Consider the following 20,817-nt stretch of genomic DNA (forward strand, 5'->3'; position numbering starts at 1 on the left):
TTTTCTCAAAAGCAGTTCTTAACTTCATATTGAAATTTCCAGGAAAATTGCCAAGTCTTTTGTATTTTATTTTAATAAAGAGACAAGGAAAACATTAAAAAATCAAATTAAGCGGGTGAGCTCTGTAACCATAAAATCCAAACGAAAAAATAAAAAAAAAATAAAAAGCAATACAGATAGAAACACAATCAATAAGTAAATTGCCAAGTCTATTATTTTGCAGTTGGCCTTTTTTGGTCCCATTTTCAAGTCTTGTGCTTCATGATAAGACAGTTACTGACTTACTGTGTCATTCTTGTGTCTTCTAAAAAATAAGGTGACTTTTAAAATAATTATTTGACCTAAATTACATAGTGATCAATCACAAATTTAATAATAATTTTAAAAGTCACTTAATTTTTTAGAAGACAAAAAAAGACATCTAGCCTTACTCATTTCTACCATATGAGTTTCACGTTAGAAACTTAAAAGTGGTTGGTTACTTATTATTATTATTTTTTTTTTAAGAAAATCAAAAAATTTACGAGTGGCCAAACTTCTTATAAAAAAATAATTTTTAGCTTTTAAATTTTTTGTTCTATTTTTTTTTTAAAATTAATAAATATATTTTTGTCTTATTAAAAAAAATTTAAAATTATTTTTATCTTTTTTGTTAACTTTTGAGAACAAATTAACAATTTCTTCCTTCAAAAAATAAAAAATAAAAAATAACAATTTCTAATGATTTAAAGGGGACATTAACATATATGGACGTCGTCGAGGCACTGTACGTGTGTGAGAGAGCCCACATGATAGTGAGATAGTGACGAGGCAATGCGTTGTCCGCTATGTCCACACCACATGCCATAAATCACGCAAGGCAGCATCATATATTTGAATTTACGGTGGCGATGGAGACAGGTGCATGTAGTGATGCCACCACTTGCATGCCATGCGTTGGACGTCTTTTGGACCCTACTTGCTTTTTGGCTCTTTCCCTTTGATCAGTGATTGCTCTCTCTTTCTGTCTCTCTCTCCCATGTGCAAATTCTTATTGGTTAGAAAGCAAAAATACATTAACATTAACATGTATATCATTTACACTCTAAAACATTTTGAGCATTGCTTAAACAAAAATGAAAAATTGAAAACAAAAAAGTGATAATGTAGGAAAAAAAAAAATTGAACACCTAATCAAACAATAAGAATCCCAAGTTAAGCGTACATCTTACCAATTTAGCACATATGCAAAAGTGAAGCGGATGGAGGAACTACATCGTATGAGGTAGACAATAAAGAATTGGTGTAACTATTGCTTGAATATGGATTCCGTTCTCTCTCATAGTTAGTAGAAACACTGGCAATAGAGAGTGACATTGCATGTCTATTCACTAGTGGAGCAGGATGTGTTGGCCCCGGCATATTTGATGGGAGAAAAGGCAAGGGAGTCTCAAAATTGAGAAAATGAATTGTTTCCCTTATTGAAGGCCTAAGGTTTCGATCAGGGTGAGCGCACCAAAGCCCAACAATCATCAAGCACTCCATTTGCTGCTCATCAAATTCTCCATTCAGCCTTGGGTCAGCTGCTTCAAGTACCTTTCCTATTCCAAATAATTGGACGGAACGTAAACAAAAGTACTAACTGGGTTTATATAATCATTTGCAATAGTTTTTAAAATCATGATATATATTTGATTTCAAGTCATTAAAACAAAAGAAAGGCAATTGTGGTTTAATGACCTTAAACCTTGATATGGAAAAGGCATTCGAATTTATAGAATGACATTTTCTCTTCAAAATTTTGAAATTGCTTGATTTTAACTCAATTTGGATACTTTGGATTCGACAATGCTTATCCACGATTTCTTTCTCTATTTTGATGGATGGTTCCCCATTTGGAAAATTCTCTCCATCTTATGGTTGAAGGCAAGATGATCCTTTATCATCTTTCCTTTTTATCAGGGATTGGAAATACTTTCTAGGCTCATCCTTAGAGAAGAAAAAGGGGAAAAGAAATCATGGCATCAAAATTTCAAAGCTTGATAGAGAAAGCTTAACCTCTATCAAGAGTTGTCCTAATACCTATTGTATTTGGTGAGGGAAAAGGTCAATTTTGCAAAATTTGGTATCTTGTTTAGCAAAAATTGCAACCCCTCAATTCAAGCATCCATTATTTCTACCCTCTTTTTATCCATAGAAAAAAATAAATAAATAAATTGCCTTTGTGGATCTAAAAACCAAGATATCTAATCGCATTTCTGGTTGGAAATCTAATTTGCTCTCTCAAGCTGGGTATAACAACATTGATCAAAACTGTGGCTAATACAATTCCTACATGCACAAATTACAATGGCCTTGTTATTTTTCCTAAATCCTTTTGTCTTGAGCTTGATTGGAAACTTTGGTGGGAATTCCCACCAAAAAAAGAATAAGAATCTCACTCTATTGTCTTAGAAAAGCATTTACTCTTAAATCTGTTCAGGGTCTTGGTATTAGAACTATAAAATTTCAAATCAAAGCACTCTTGTCCAAGTTAAGTTGCAAAATTCATTTTGTAATAACTCCGACTCCTTTCGAGGGTAAAATGGTCTTTTACTACTTATGAGAATGAATGACTAAATAAAAAAAATTGTTAAACACCGGATTTTATATATATATATATATATATATATATATATATATATATATATATATATATATATATATATATTATTTTATGTTTTATTAAATATCCATTGTTATATTTTTAAATACCTGATTTTAAATTTAGTAATTTTTATATCAATTTAAATTAAATGCCACTTTTATGTTATATATAAAAAAAAAGAAGCGCAATCGCTGAATGACTTTGAGAATGCGGTAATTCATCCCTAGGTCATGCTAAGTGTACTTTGATTAATTAGCTGACGGGGAAGGACTGTGGCCACATTTTACCTGCCTAGGTCGCATTGACCGTGCAACCTTAGTACACAAGGCGTAATAGTGTACATGGGTCCTAAATATGAGAAGTTTTATTTATCAACCAGTAATTTTATGCTTTAAGCAAAATGCCGAACTTATATTTTGTATCTTGGAAATTTAGATTTAAAGTGTGTTTTAATAATCGTTTTCAAGAAAATGAATTTAATTCAACCGTTTTATGGTTGAGGGTTACCTTAATGAACATTTCTCGCTCACCCTTATTTTGTTTTTATTTTTAGGTTATGAGTAGAGAAACCTAGGCGGCTGGAATGAGATCTAGGCTAGCATTAGGACATTGCATTTCATTTACCTTAATAAGTGCACTAGCACAATAAATTTAGTTCTACTTTGGATTTTTATTTATTTTATCGAACATAATGATTTTTTTCGAAATACTCGTTTCCATATTTTATTGAAGTTCTGAGTTTAAAAAATTATTTGTCCGGCAATTTATTTAATTCAGCATATTAGTTAGGTTATCTGGCAGACCTTATGAATCTTTGTGACTTTGTGTAAGAAAATAGACGAACCTAACCCTAGCGGTTTGGGGGCGTTACACATTCAAATCATGATCTTTTTGGGGTTTCAGGCTCTTAGAGCTAAATATTTGAGAAATGTAAAGTTTTTTGGATTCCCCATCAAAATTGGTTCCTCTTGGCTTTGGAAGGGCATTCTCAAAAATAGGCCTGTGATTGAGATAGGCTTGTTGGGCTGTTTCTAGGGGTTTAGGTCTCAACATTTGGTATTCCTGTTGTGTTAGAACTTTAAATGGTTTTAAGCCCTCCCCAGTCCCTAAACACTTCCTTTTCTCCCCCTCCTGATCTCAATGTTTCGGATCTCATTGAAGATAATTCGATTTCTTGGAATTCATCTCTCATCCATAACATTTTTTATCCCATTTCTGCCACCCAAATCCTTAATTAACATCCACCTACCTCTCTTCCCAAGAGTTGATAGATTAGTTTGGGCCCCTTCCCATGAGTTGCTTATCCAATCCTAAAACTACAAAACTTCTCCTTTAGACAACTCGGATTGGAACTTTCTTTGGACCTAAAAACTCCAACATGGACACAAGCAGTTCCTTTGGAAAATCAGTTGAAATCTCCCTTTGGTTAGAGAAAACGTTGGGAGCTTTGCTAGCTACCACCACGAATCCAGATTTATGGAATTGCCCTATTTGCAATAGAAGTTTGGAACTCAGCATCACCTCCACTTGGATCGTCCTTTTGGAAAGATCATTTGGAGGAGCCAAAAATAGTCGCCTTTATTTAATCATATTTCAATCTCGTTTTGGAATTGAATTTTGATTGGCAAAGATGAATGATACAATTACAAATTACTCATTGTAGTATTTAAATTAATTCAAAAATCTATATGGTTAGCCTAATTTACAAATCGCTCCATAGAGTCAAATTTCGTTAAAAATTTTAACATATTCCATTAGGCACCATGTCAGCACCAATAAAATGACACGTGTCACTTTGAATAAAAAAAATAAAAAATTATTAAAAATATAAATAAAACTTAAAAAATTATTTAAAAAAAAAAAAAATTGGAAAAGGAAAGGAGTGGCCGCGCACCACCCCCAAAGGTGGCCAGGGGTGGCATGCAGCCAACCCCTTGGGTCGGGCGGTGGCCCACAGGCCTAAAGGAACTTAGGGGTGGTACGATATGTGAAGCGGCATATTTGGTGGGAGAATAGTCAATCAGGCTTCAAAATTGGAAACTAATTTTTTTTTTTGTCTTAGCGAAGGCCAAAGGTTGAGATCAGGGTGAGTTTGCCAAAACCTAACAATCATCAAACACTCAATTTGTTGCTCATCAAATGGAATTCAGATCAGAGAAAACTTATGCTTTTAACTATAAAATTTAGAGATTCAGACCTTATTTGTCAGAAGAGAAATAAGAACTAATCGTAGCAAATCTCTTTTGTCTAGTTGCCTTTATTTTTTTTAAATGACGTGACATCATGTATATCATTAAATACTTCAATTTTAAAAAACATGTTAAAATTAATTTCATATACACCGTTAAATACACAAATTTCAAATCTTAACTATGAAATTAATACTATTTATTTCACTATGAAATTAATACTTCTTATTTCATTTGACAATAAGACTATCTTTCCCCTTCAAATTGGAGCTAAAAGCCAATTGAAAACTGTTGCAGAGAAATAAATATGTAAATAGAAGAAACAGCACAGCAAATTAAATTAAATAAAAAAAGAAATAGGTCTTCTGATTAATGTGGAAATAAACGAAAAAAAAGAAAACAAGAAAGAAAGAAAAAGAAAGAAAGGCCCGTAGTCTACACGGGTCTTTCTTGTCTAATGACCGACTCTAGGATTACTTCCAAAATTACAACCACCCCAAATCACCCAATTGATTTTTTCCAGTGAGCCAACCAAATCTGGTGATCGGAGTGGTGAAAGAAAGAATATGGCTGGAAGTCGAGGTTTCAGGTAGAGGCTACTGGTGGTAGTGCTTGGCTTCAATGGGGGGTGATTTGTTACAACCGTATTAGGATAAACAGAGTTTGCCTATACATCAGAGGCTAAATTGCAAAAATATACAGATAATTATAACTACAACTAACAACTGTTTGTAATTCAAATGATGACAACTAGTGACTAGTGATTACAACAGAAACAGAGAGTTAAACATCCAGTAGGAGTGTGAATGACTAAGATCACGTACATGTGGATAATCAAGACTGCTCCTGATTTCTGGTTTCTAACATTGTGGTCTGATTTCTCTATTTTGACCATAATACTATCAACAGATTCAAGGAGAGTATTTTGTTCCTAGTAGGTTCGGAATAAAATTACTTTTTCTTTGAAGGATGGATGTCCGGTGTGAATTCATTTTGATACAAGATGTATAAGAGTAGAGGTACGTAAAACTTCAACTACGGAATCACCCACGACAAGGGAGATAGAGAACCCTCTGTTGTCCCCTGTTTTATTGTGTGCGAATAGAGGACCATTTCTCAGCTTATTGTGTGCGAATAGAGGACCATTTCTACCTTTCTATTACTGCCATTGTGGGAGAAAAAGAAATGTTAAGTAGTGATTATTTGCCATTTCTCAGCTTCTATGCTTGAATTTTCTTGTTATGTGATTAATCAGTAAAATATATTTAGAAAAAGTAGGACAGAGTTAACCCCAAGGGGGTGGCTCAGCTGGTCAGAGCCTGGGATAATAAGGCATTTCTCTCTTCTGATCCTAAGTTCGAATCCTGTTGTGTGCTACCTCCCTATTAAGGCCAGCTACCTGAGCATAGCCCGCGTTTCAAGGCTCCTTTCCTATAGTGGCTCTAGGGATGGGGCACAGGATTAGTCTTGGAATCTTGACTGGACCTCTACGCTCGGCTATGCTACCATTGTGTATGGGGCCAGCATAGTCCGAAGTACTGCTCAGCTAAAGGTGAACTGAGATACCCGTATCTAAAAAAAAAAGCAAAGTAGGACAGAGTTTGATTCTTCATGTTCTAGGTTATGTTTTCATCTGTTTCATTGATTTCTTTCTATGATCTAACAGGCACTTAAGAAGTCAGATGTCATCACCGCTATATCACTTCTAGCAACAAAGCACGAAAGGCAAACACATCATATATAGCTGGTTATAGGTATTAAACTCCGAATCCAGTAAGAGATTTCCTGCCTTGATGTCTCTATGGACTATAGTAAAAGCACTTACGCTTCCATTCTTCCAGTCAACTTCAGTTGGGGCCATGGGGCTTACTCGATGCGAACGGTATATTCTCAGACCCTCAAACAACTAACTCTTCGCCTTTCTTATGATTTTTCTAAAACAAAAGCTGTTTATTTTATCCCACGCGTCATGTCGTTTGAATAAAATTAAATCTTCACCGTTGAAATTTTTAATAGCATTTGTCTGGTTATTTATTTACAGCATATAAGTTGGATCGGGATTCTTTACAATTTTATTGAAATAGTAAATTTTCAAATTACATGAATTCATGCCTTTTTTGCATGAACAGATTAAAAAATTATACCTATTAAAAATTTGGACATATTACCAAGGCATTAAAATATATATATATATATATATATATATATATATATATATATATATATATATATATATATATATATATATATATATATCAATTTAAAAGGTTTTTTCTTCACTTCTGAAGAGATGCTTCTTCTTTAGTAAATCAAAATACAATTTTTGGCTCAAAACTTTTACACGACGTAAAGCACAAGATCAACCCGTTAAAAATATATTCAATTCTCGTTAGTAACACTTCACCTTTTTAATTGGTAGCATTTTTTACATTATTCAATACAAAAAAATGGTCTGAATTCATAGAATTTTAGAATCTACAATTTCAATAAGGGATCTGATCCAATCAACTTACCATTGGCTGACTGTTATATGTAGCATATGAAATTGTTATGATTATGATGTTCAATCCATCACAAAGTTCACAATTTGGGACTGTTATGTTGTGTATATATGTGTTGTGCGAAATTTATATTTAAGGTAGAAAACACATTAACATGTATATCATTTACACTCAAACATTTTCAGCATTGCTTAACAAAAGAGTAATATGAAAAACAAAAAAAGTGATAACATAGGAGAAAAATTGAACACCTAATCAAACAACAAGAATCTCAAGTTAAGTATACTTCCGACCAATTTAGCGCGTAAGCAGAAGCGATGCGGATTGAAAAGTTGTAGAGTATGAAGTAGATAATGAAAAATTGGTGTAACTATTGCTTGAATATGGTTACCGCCCTCCTCATAGTTAGTGGAAACATTGGAAATAGAGAGTGACATTGCATGTCTATTCACCGGTGAGGCAAGATGTGTTGGCCCCGGCATATTTGATGGGAGAATAGGCAATGGAGTCTCAAAATTGAGAACATGAATTATAACTATTGCTTTTGTATAACTGTCATACAACGAAATAATATGGTGTTAAATTACTACTTATTTTAAAAGCTTAAGGGAATATTTAACTGAAATGTGAAGTGAATTATGGAGTCAGAGCTCGAACTCATGATCTCGGCCTCTGATACCATGCTAAATTAACAATTATCCTAAAAGATTATGCTAATAAGAATTGGTAAATTTAATCATTTAATTAATACTTTAACAAGTGGCAGTTAAAGTTAGCCATTCGATCAGCATTTGATTTTTTTTATTATTATTTATATAAGTAGTAATTTAATGATCAATTTTTACTACCAAATCATTCAATGTTACGTCAATTATTATCCGTAACATATTCAGTAGCAAACCTCAATTTTGAATTAAATAAAATGTGTTAGGTATAATTTTTTATACATTTTATTTGTAAACTTATTATTTAATTTGTAAAATCTACACGTAGTCCTATCTATTTAATAATAACTTTGCACATCTCTTATACATAGATGAGCAAGAAAACGAGATATAAAATTTCTCTTAATTAAATAATTAAAGTTTACAAAAAAGTCTTCGGCTAATCATGATACCACAAGTTTCTCTTGAAAAGATTTCTCCACATTCTTATCCTATTTCAATTTAATTGACATTAATCTATTTGACTTGACCATTTCAGCCTATGGGGTCTCCCTGTTCAGACCTGTACGGATCCCTTAACTAATGAATGTCAATTTGTTTTTAAGCAACTGCCTCTAATTAGAGAGAAACAACACGCTCAAAGTCTTCGCAGTTTGAGGTAATTATTTCTTTCATTTTATCACTTTATCAGTCATCATCGAATGAAATTCAGATCAGAGAAAACTTATACTTTTAATTATGAAATTTAGAGATTTGCACCTTATTTGCCAGAAGAAAAATTAGGACTAATTAAACTATCGCAAATCATTACACATAGCAAATCTCTCTTCTCTAGGCCACTTCAAATTGAAATAAGATCATTTTTTTTTTTAAATGACGTGATATTATATATGCTATTAAATACATCAATTTTAAAAACGTGTCAACCCATTAACTTTAATTATAATATTAAATACACCAATTTCAAATCTTAACTATAAAATTAATGCTCTTCATTTTATTTGAAACGAGGACTATCTTTCCCCTCCGCAGCCGAGCTAAAAACCAATTGAAAACAGTTGGAGAAAAATAAATAAATAAATAAAAAGAAATAGGTTAGCAAATTCGCTTTTTTGGTCTCGATCATGACCGACTCTTGGATTACTTACAGACTACCACATTTAAAAAGATTAAAGGTGAATTTTCATGCGCTTTTGCCAACAGACACGTCACTCCAACCAATTGATCCCTTAATAAATATATGACAATTACCCAGATGGTAATAATCAATAATTTATGATTAAATACTTACCTTTTTGGGTTGCAAAATCAACTTACGATTGGCTGGCTGTTATATATAGTATATGATATTATTATGATTATAAAGATCTTCAATCCATCACAAAGTTCACAATTTGGGACTGTTTTGTTGACTATACATGTATTGTAGGAAATTTATATTTAAGATATAAAACACATTCACATGTATATCTTCTTCTTTTTTTTTTTTTTTTTTTTTGAAAACTCTAAAGCATGTTCATCATTGCTTAAACTAAGATGTAAAATGAAACACAAAGGAGTGATAATGTAGGGGAAAAATCAAACACTTAATCAAACAATAAGAATCCGAAGTTAAGTGTACCTCTGGCCAATTTAGTATGTATGAAAATGTGATGAAGATGGAGGAGCTACATTGTATGAAGTAGATAAATGAAGAATTGGTGTAACTATTGCTTGATTATGGCTACCGTCCCTCCACATAGTTAGTAGAAATATTGGCAATAGAGAGTGACATTGCATGTCTATTCACTGGTGGAGCAGGATGTGTTGGCCCCGACATATTTGATGGGAGAATAGGCAATGGAGTCTCAAAATTGAGAACATGAATTGTTTCCCGTATTGAAGGCCTAAGGTTGCGATCGGGGTGAGCGCACCAAAGCCCAATAATCATCAAATGCTCCATTTGCTGGTCATCAAATCTCCATCCAGCCTTGGGTCAGCTGCTTCAAGTACCTTTCCTATTCCATACAGCTCCCAAACCCATTCCACCATGACAACTTGATCTTCAGGGGCGTTGTGCTTGATTGGTTTTCTTCCGCAAGCAATTTCCAGAGTGACAATTCCAAAACTATAGACGTCTGACTCCTTAATAACCTTCCCAGTTGTGACACATTCAGGAGCCATGTAGCCCATGGTGCCTGTCAAAACAGTAGTTTGTGACCCTTTCACATGGTCCACAAACCTAGCTAGCCCAAAATCTCCAAGCTTAGCATTAAAGTTTGAATCGAGCATAATGTTGCTCGATTTTATATCCCTGTGCACCACACATTGTTCCCACTCCTCGTGCAAGTAAAGCAATGCTGACGCCAACCCTTGAGCAACTTTATACCTCGTTGCCCATATCATTAGGCTTTCTTCTTTAAAAAGATGTGAATCTAAGCTTCCATTGAGCATTAACTCATAGACGAGTAAGAGTTCTTCTCTTTCATGGCACCAGCCAATGAGTTGCACCAAATTCCTATGTCTCAATCGAGAAATAATTTTTACTTCTAATGCATACTCTTTTATCCCCTGTGTAGACCCTTTTGACACCCTCTTAATAGCAACGAAAGAGTTTGAGTCCCTTAAAAATCCTCTATAAACCCCACCAAATCCACCCTGGCCTAGCTTCTCTTCCTCATTGAAATTATCGGTGGCATGAGCCAATTCTTGAAATGACAACCTCTTTAGTCCTGTTCCCCTTTGAAATTCGTCATCCATACAACTATCAAGGGCAAGATCCTCTTCGGTGTGACTCCTACTCCTCTTCCACATGCAAAATAGAATTAAAGCCAACCCACTAAACAAAAATGATCCACCAGCACCCAACCCCATGGCTAATCCAAGCTGCTTGTTTTTCCTTCTTTTGGGGGCCCTAGTCGGACTCGGACTCGGACTCGAACTGCCTGCCACTGTTGGTTCGGTTACAATATCTTCCAAAGTTGAAGTAAAATTCCATGTGCGGATTGTATGCATTGCAAAAGAACTTCCTGTTGCGGCTGAGAATCCAAAAGTTACCCATTCAGGCAAGTGATTTCTCAAATCAACTTTATAAGAAAGGGACTGCTCTACAATAGCATTGTTTCTCCTATCAATGAGGATAACACTCAAATTATGAGAAGTAGAATTATAACTAATCCGAGCTTAATTGGTCCCGCCTTTAAGAATAGAAATATTACCCCCCAACCATGTGACATTATCAACAGATTCCAGGGAGATTATATCAATACCTACATGTACGCCGGGCGGATCCAATCGTTGGTTAAAAAAGATGTCAAACTCCATAGCGACAAAAGGATTGTCCCTCGAGTTTAGTTTCTGGCCATGGCTAGCGAGACCAGGGGCGGAGCTAAAAAAAAAAAAATAAATAAATTTTACCCCTTATTTTTTTTATTTTCTTAGTTTTGGCCCCCCAAATTTTTTTTTTCTCAATTTGGCCCCCCCAATGTTTAAAACCTGGCTCCGCCCCTGAGCGAGACCCAGAGCGCCACCTCCACTGTCTTCAGGAATCGTTGAACCATTAGGTGCTAGGAAGAACGCAAGCACATCTCCATAATTAGTATTATTTTGCGAGTCAACGACAAAGGAAAAATTGGTAGTGAAATCTGTGAGGTTTTCCGGATGCCTTGTCCCACAGGTGCATGGGACTGACATATGTGGCTCGACCAACATTAACCCTTTGGACCTGGTTGCCGGTGAGTTGGATGACTTGGTAATGAGCGAAAGCTCCCTCACATCTCAGAGGGGAGTCACAAGAATCGAAACTTGTGAAGTTGAAGGATAAAGCACTCGTAAATGGGCGTAGTAGTGAGAAGAAATCAGTGATCATTAATAAGAGATAAAAGAGGATTAGGGGCTTTGGAAATGGGAAATGTTTGATTTTGTAGCTGTAGCAAGCCATGATTGGAACTTGGAAGGAAGGTTTGGTTTGATGAGAAGAAATTGCAGATTGTGATAAGAAAAGCTAAAAAATGGATTATATAAAGCAGGTTTGAATAGGGAGACCGATAGGCTGAAACTGAAGGGAGGTAGGGTGAGAATAATGGCAGATTGTAACATGAAAAGCTAAAATAAAGTGGAAGTGCTATAATAAGAGAAAAGCCAACCATTATACGTCTTCAAACTAACACGGTAAACATTAGCGGATTTAGTTGGCTTACGGTGCTCTAAATAAAAACGACAGTATTTATGCTCTAATTATTTTTAGAGTTCTGATTTAATTTGACTTATTTTCAGTTTTTCATGAAACTCTTGAAATTAAATCTAAATCTTTAAAACAACTACAACATAGACTTGTAATTTTTTTTTATAGCACTTAAATCAAATTCAAATTTATCTAAAGAAAAAAGGAAAAAGAAATCTTAAATTGTTACTTTTGATACTCCTATGTCACATTCATATATGTTACATACCGTATAAAAGAAAGTATTGTACGCGAAAACAAATATACATTTTTGTCTGCTGAAAAGAAATAAATATTTGCGTTGGTAGGTAGACATGCATACCTATACCTTTGATCAATTGGATGTGATAGATATAAATGTAGAAAAAAGTTGGGATTTGATAGATATAAATTTTCACGATCAAATTCAATGGAAAAAACTTAAGAGTTTATTTTATTATATATATATGTATATATAGAAAAAACGTAGAGTTGATTCTCAGTTAATGTCAAAACCTGACAAGCAACTCTCCGTTTTTTTCAAACCAACCAGCACGTCAAGCATTGCTTGCGCAAAAGTAGCTCATATAATTAATTATATTAAAATGTGATAGAAATAGTCAAGTCACCCTTGCAGGGTCTTCAGCTGAAAGGATCCACCAGTTTGTGTGTGTGTGTGTTTTTTTTTTTTAATTTATTTTTTATTTTTTTTACTTCATGTACTTATATAAAAGAAAAAGGAAAACATATAAAATAATAATAAAAAAAAAAGTTTATCAAACACATCTTAAATTTTCTCGCTCGAATTCAATGCAAGGTGAAGCAATCAATTCCTCTTTAATTTGACGACTGACAAGCAAATCTCTGTTTTTTCCAAACCAACAAACACGCCAAGCTTTTTTCAAAAGCAGTTCATATTGAAATGTCTACGTAAATTGCCAAGTCTCTTTCTTTTTTTCCCGCTTTTTATTTTATTTTTTTATTTTTTTAACATAGGGACAAAAAAAACATAAAGAGATATGATTATTTACCTCTTAAATATATAAATTTTTACCACCTTGACTATGTGGCAAGGTAGTCCCCTACTTTATTTTATTTTTTAAAAATTAAAAAAAAAAAAAAAAAAAAACTCTAAAGCTAGTGGGAGACCACCTTGCCACATAAATAAAGTGATGAAAAATTGTACATTTAGGTGGTAGAGAATCGTATCACAAATAATAAAAATCAAATTAAGCAAGTGAGCTCCGTAACCATAAAACCCAAACAACAAAAAGAAAAAGAAAAAGCAATACAAATAGAAACACGATCAGTAGGTAAATTGCCAAGTCTGTTCCCTTGCAGTGGGCTTTTTTTGGTCCTCAATAAATTTAGACTCCTAAAGTAACCTCATGGATCAACTAAATATGTAAAGTAGTAAAAAGAATTAACACAGATATTTAGTTATGAAATGAAAACTCTTTGCAGCAAAGAGAAAAATCACTTCGGAGCAGCCAAATCCAAGAAATCAATCATCAAAAGAAATGACTAATTACAAGAAGTACGTATTCACAACCCTTTACAGTAGTCATTCTCTTAAATTCTAACAAGTGCCTATTTGTCTGTTTCTCTCTCAAATCCGTCTAGAGAGTTCTTCTATTAATCCTTTAACTAGATCTCCTCTTCAGTTAGACTTCAACGGTTGAACAGTTACAATAATAACAAACATAAACTCTAAGAGAGATGCATGTAAATGTTTATGTTTAATAAACCTTCTTTTAGCACAATGGAATTCTCTACGGGAATTCTTGATCAAACATTGCCTAGACGCCCTAAACAGGCTCTGAAAACCCTCACCCTCAAATAAGTCATGAACGATTTCCTAGGCGGCGGTGTCCGGATGGGTCAACGCATGTCCAGACATCTATCGGTAAGTGAATATTTTGGTGAAGCGTGTCCGGACAGGCAACCCTAGTATTCAGACCTTTGCATGAAAAACTCTTTTCGCAGTTCTTCACTTCTGTCCAAACATCTTGCAAACGTTTTGACAGTTGGTATGTTTAGTAAGTTTTTTTTTAATGGTCTGATGCCCAGTACTCTTGATTTACATTGTGTTTTACTATTTGAGGCTTTGAGCCTTAAAAGGAAAAGGAAAATGTTTTTACTATTTGAGCCTTAAAAAATTCTTATACGTTTTGACCGTTGCTTGTTAATGTTTTGTCATGGTCTTTAAGAAAAAATCTGATGCTCACTCTTACTTACTCTTCTATAAATTAAGTTTTCCAATGAGCTTGTATAAATGACTTCTTCTTGGCTCAAAATTCAGTACGTACAATGTCCAATGTATTCCATCGTGAATAATTTTTCAGCCATTACTATATTTTAGTCATTTAAGTTTGGCTTGTAGTCCTTCGTCATCTTTTATCAAATGGTTGTTTTATTTGAATTTTGTTTTTGAAAGTATGTCCTTAACGAAGATAAATGCTATAATCTAATCTTAGGAGGTTGCGTATCAAGAGATCCGATCACACCGAGTTATAGACTCCGAGAAACACAAATCAATCTTCAAAGACAACACTCTTGCGTGATTCTATAGCATTGTGAGATTTTTTCTTGCTTTAATTTTAATCTCTTGTATTGTGTTTATTTTATTATTATTATTTCGGATTAATATGGTCTAGCATCAACAATAATATTTTTAACCAATTATTTATTTAATTGTTAATTTTTAGATTGATATTATTTTATTTCAACAAAAATTTTGTGTGTCATCTAAAATTTATTTTCGACAATTTGATCAATTGGATGTGATAGCTATAAACAATCAACATTTCAAAACAATCAACATTTTCACATTTTTTAATAACAATCAACATTAAAACATTTCAATTTTTTTTACTTTTTATATCACATAAATAATTTTTTATTACTATTCAAATAAAAAAATTTAATACAATACAAAACTTTATTTTTTACTTTTTTATACAATTTTTTTTTTTTTTTTTTTTACTTTATATCACATCTATCACTTTTTACTAATTTTAAAATTAACAATTCATTACTCTGTTATGCGCAATTGCCAAACATACCCATTATGTGATACATTAAGCCACATTCATATATTTTTCTGACTGAATTTTCATTGTTCTTCCATGCTCCCTTTGTTGCTATTGTCAGTTGAAAGGATCCACCTCCTTTCTCTGTTTATGCTTGATTTTAGTGTTTTTCTATTCTTTTGTTTGTTCTTGGTTCATGTGCCTTTATATTAAAAAAAAAAAAAAAAACCTCCGCCCATCTTCGGTCAAATGGGTGTCATCTTGGAAGTGGTTTCATCACGTGCTCATTTTTTTAAAGTAAACAAAATAAAAATTGGGAGTGGCCAAACTACTTTCGATAACTTGTTTAAAGTAATGTTTAAAATTTACAATTTGTAAATTACATTCGAACAGTACTAAATTTTAAGCACAAAATTGTTATATTCTATTTTACAAAATTTATTCTATAAGTAAGAATGCATATTTGTTTAAGAGACATACTCATAATCACTTTAATTTAGAAGAGTGCAGTCATCCCATACACTTTTTATTCTGCTTAATTTCATTAATTCAATATGTACTTTTCACATCTTTATTTTCTAACAAATCGTACATGCTAGCATCATAAATTTGAATGTATGGTGATGCATGGAGACTGGGGTATGGAGAGAGAATCAATCATAAATTAAAAAATTTGTTTTTTACAATTGCTAAAAAAGAGGTCGGTTCTCAATGCCATATTATTCCAGTTGTATATAAATTCTATAAAAGTCTACTAAATAATATTATTCTTTCCAATTAATAATTGAATCGTTGGTTGAGATTGCAACGCTAAGATTGTGTGATAATTGTAAGATAAAAATATAATTTCTAACATTACTCTTGTCACAAATCATTACACTATTACAGATAGCAAATCTTCCTTGTCTATGCTGCTTCAAATTGAAATAGGATCCTCTTCACTTTTTTAAATGTTGTGGCGTTTTGTATATCGTTAGATGCATCAACTTTAAAAGATGTGTCGAGATTAATTTCATATAAAGTATAAACTCACTTAAAAAAAAAAAAAAAGGGTCCATAGTCTACATGGGATAATTCTGAGAGCCCATATAGACCCTAGGATTACTTATAGACTACCACATTTAAAAAGATTAAAAAGTCTTTGGAGTTGTTGAAAGCCACTGCATTGAAGGTGAATTTTCACGCGCTTTTGAGACAACCGGATACAAACAGAGACCAACATATTCTTTAGTAGTAAATATATGTGCAAGTAGTCACAAGATAATATTAATAATTTATAATTAAATAGGGATTATATTTTATTTAATCTGAATAACTCACATGTGCGACATTTTAATATGTCAAATTATTATTTTCTTGCATTTAAACTCTTTCCATTAGAGTCAGCCGCCTCTTTAGATGAAAAAGTGGTCACGTGTATGAATATGATCACTTTTTTAACAGCTTTCTTATAATACTCCTCATTTTTTTTTAAAAAAAAAAACCAAAATAATAAACTTTATTTATTTATTTATTTATTTTTTTTGTGTCAAATTCACCATGCCTTTTCTGATGAAGATCCAACCGATTGATGTTGATTCTCAAGCATAGATGGATCCAATAGTTCGGGCCGATGCCACCAAACTAGTTTTGAACTTGCGGCTCAAGTGGCTCTTCGACCAGCAATTATTTGGCATACTCAAAATCTTGTCGGCGAAGAAGTTGAGTGGTGGCGAATGTAAAAAGTACAAAAGGGATGAGTGTAAATGCAATTCTTTATAAGGCTGATTGAGGGAATCGTGGCTTGACATGTGAGGATCTTCGGTTTTCTTTCCTTTCTATTAATGCGCATGATATGGTGAAGGACAATTTGCCTTGTGGATGACTTGGTTTCCTATCATAGATTGCTGCATTAGTTGTGAGTCCATAATGAGAGGCATGATATGTGGTATCTTGTCTGATTGTAGAGCCATGAGCTATATTAGGAATGTAATCAATGGCTGTATCATTATTGGCCTTGTCTATTGATGGAAATTGACAAATGGATGCTGTAGAATTAACTTGAGCTGAAGTGGAGATTGTAGTAAAATCATTGTTCGGCATTATGGGTGAAGTGGCAGCCAAAGGGGCTGCATGTGGTGAGGCTTTGGTGGCCACATGAGAAGCTGCCAAGATGGCTGTGGCAGCCAACAATACATGTGTTGGAGAGGAAGATTCTCTAACAGCCCCCTCAAGCTAATGGGGGAGGAGACCACCATGAGCTTGGAACGAAGAAGCAAGAATCTGGCAGATGATAATCTTTTGGTAAATACATCGGCAAATTGGTCATGTGTGGAAATGAACTTTAGCATAATGTCACGATTTATAACCTTTTCTTGCACAAAATGGTAGTCGATTTCTATATATTTGATGTGAGCATGATAGATAAGATTAGAAGCAAGAGCCAAGACACTGATGTTGTCACATCAAATGAAGGGAGCTTATGAAAGAGCAAACTGAATTTCACAGAAAAGCATTCTCAACCATTAGAATTCAGCAGTGGTGATAGCAAGGGATCTGTACTCGGCTTCGGTGCTACTTGGAGAGACAACCAGCTGCTTTTTAGCACACCACGTGTAGCGTGCTCAGCGTGCTCATCACAATAATAGTAGACGTAAGGCCCATTAAATGTGATCCATGCAGACATGCAGTGACATAACTAAGCCATTGACATGTTCCTAGAAACACATTTTATTGGTTATATCACGTGCGTTAAAAGGGTGGGGGCTAAATCTATATGTAATTAAAGACCAGTTTAAAGGCCCCCTTTAAATTCCATTTTATATGTGGGGTTGATGTCCCAACTCCAAAATGTAGCACTCACTCATCCACACCCAAGCAAAATACTACTTAATATACATTTGTACTATTATTATAAAAGGAGTAGTCCGTATTATAATTAGAATTCTCTGAAGTCATTTATAAAACATAATCTTATTTAGTAATATTTAAGAAATTAACCAATGTTAAACTTACACTAATATATAATACCTTTACAATCTTCTCAGTTCTCATCAAATATGTGACATAACTTTGGGGGTATCACATACTTTAGTGAGCTTGCAAGTTTCTTTTTTCATAAATCTTGAAAAAGATTAGATGTTTTTATTTGACTTCCTATATCATTCTTTGGTGTGAATCACATTTTCTTAGATTTAATTAAACTCACTTTTTTCTTTTACTTTCTTGAGATAATTATATATGTAATGACCCACCATACAATACATTATTGTCCGCTTTTGCTTTTTCAGAATAAAACTTCTTATGATGATATCCATCATAGTACTACTATCGCATAAGCACGCTTAACTGCAAAGTTATGATAGGTTCATGGTCATCATAATTCTGCTTTGATTACATATTGAAAAATTTAATAACCTACCTCGAGCTCTAGTTGAGCCAAGCTTGTTCAGTAACCCAGCTCAGCTTGAATGGCATTTTTAACAGCTTGAGCTCGAGCTCGCCCGAATTTTAAACAAGCCGAACTTGAATACACATTTCATAGTTCGGCTCGAATTCGAAATTGACTATTTAAGCTCAATTCATAAACGAGCCAGTTTTGAAATCTTAAAGCTCAGCTCGTCTCGATTACGGCCTTAAATACAACTTATGTAGTGCTATATATATATATATATATATATAAGGTTAACAAAAGTGGAGTCATTTTTGTTAAAAGCGACATAGGTTAGTGTCGTTTTGTTAAAACGAGACTAACAAAAAAGGACTCAAAAACCTCAATTTTTTGTAGTAATATCTAGTGTTTTTGTTGATCACATATTTCTAGTTTGTTTCCTATTCCATTTATTATCCTTACTTAGTTGGTCAGTTGTTGGTCACCATTCTTCTGCTCGTGATTACTGTGAAATTTAGATTATGTTTGTGTTATTTAAGAGTAATGCTATAAGGAGGGCATGAAGAAAATTGACGTGCCTTTTAAAATTGATATTAAATGTGTGTTAAATTATTATTAAATTTTGATTTAATGGTAATTTTAAATGCCACATCAATCTTAGAATGACTCGAGAACAACAAGAGTCTTGCTCATAACATTACTCGTTATCTAATGAGATATATTTGGTGTCATTCTACTGCACATTTCTTGCGCAAATTTACTATTGAATGAATATGTGGGTCACACATATTCATTAATAGATTTGGATATCTCTTATACTTAGATGGACAAACGATATGAAATAGAATGAAACTAAATATTTCTCGTATCTAATAATGTTGGTACATTATATAAGGTGTTGTATGGTAAACGAAAATGATTAATGAAGAAAGTTATATTTTTACTCCAAGTTCGCACTACAAAAAATTAGGGATTTAGTGTTGTTTGGATTAGAGTGGTTTCACTTACAAAAACGACTTTAATTTTTTTTTTTAAAAAAAAAAATATAAAACCCTTCTTTCCTCTGAAATTCCTCTCACTTTCTCTCTTCTCCCTCATTTTGCTTCTCATTCTTGTTTCTTGTGCACAACTCGAGAAATCCAGCCTGAGAGAGAGAAGAAGAAGAAGAAGAAAAAAATGGGTTTTCAGCCATGGGTTACATGAGGCAAAATTCATAGCTTCCCCTTGGCATTTTTTTGGCACCCATTGTTAATAGAGCACCAAAATCATGCGATTAGTTTGGGTTGTAGGTTAAAATGTGAATGTTTAAATTCATTATGCTTGAAATTAGCTTTCCCACATAATTAATGTTCTAAGTTTTTATTGTTCCATAGATTTTTAACCTTTTTTTTAAGCTTTCCCACATAATTCCTGTGTACTCAACGTAGGAGACTCCTACGCTGGAGAGCAAGAGCCCTATGAAATTCTTGTAAATTTTTTAATTATTTTATTTACATTCGAATCGTTTACTGTGTTACTATCCAAACAACTCCAAATGAATAGTATAATTTTTTTTTTTCTCCAAAAATGATTCAAAACAACGATTTTTTTTAGTGTGCTGCGTCAGATATACTACCGATTGCCATGACACATTACCTCATTCAACTACCAATTGTACGCAGAAGGCCATTTTATTAGACTAGCGTGTTAAGTATGACAGGAAAATTCACACATGGCATGCAGGTGCTAATTTTTACTTGAAATAATTAAAATTTATTTTAAGTAAAAAATATTAAAATAAAATTTAAAAACTAACCCAAAAAAACTTAAAAATAAAAAATAAAAAATTAACCATCCTTGGGGCGGATCGGTAACCCTCTAATTGACTAATCACATAAGGTGGCCAAACAACCTAAGCATATTTGAAAGAGCGCCGGGGGGTGGGGTAGGCTAGGGTGCCTTGGGAGGTGCTTCAAATCACATAAACTCAATTATGTTTGGGAGTGGATCGGCTACCCTGAATAGTACAGTGGATCGCCCACTCACCCTTGAAACACATGGGGTGGCATGGCTAACCACCATTTTTTTTTTAATGATTCTATGTCTATACTTATCACTTTAAAATTACCACTTAATTTGTATTGTTCCCTTAAAATGTTAATTTTTACAATCTATTATGCTTAACTACAAAAGGGTTGCAATGTCCTCTTCCATGATCCAAAATGACAAAAGTACCCTGCATAAAACTTTAGAAAAATGAAAAAAAAAAAAAAAA

At 33.3% G+C, this 20,817-nt stretch overlaps 1 pseudogene; it reads right to left on the reverse strand.

The window, feature by feature from the left end:
• Positions 1 to 1,215: 1,215 nt before the first annotated feature.
• On the reverse strand, positions 1,216 to 11,900 carry LOC133881193 (L-type lectin-domain containing receptor kinase IX.1-like; annotated as a pseudogene).
• Positions 11,901 to 20,817: the final 8,917 nt, after the last annotated feature.

Source organism: Alnus glutinosa, chromosome 11 (genome assembly GCF_958979055.1).
Source record: "Alnus glutinosa chromosome 11, dhAlnGlut1.1, whole genome shotgun sequence".
In the NCBI taxonomy this organism is placed as follows: Eukaryota; Viridiplantae; Streptophyta; class Magnoliopsida; order Fagales; family Betulaceae; genus Alnus; species Alnus glutinosa.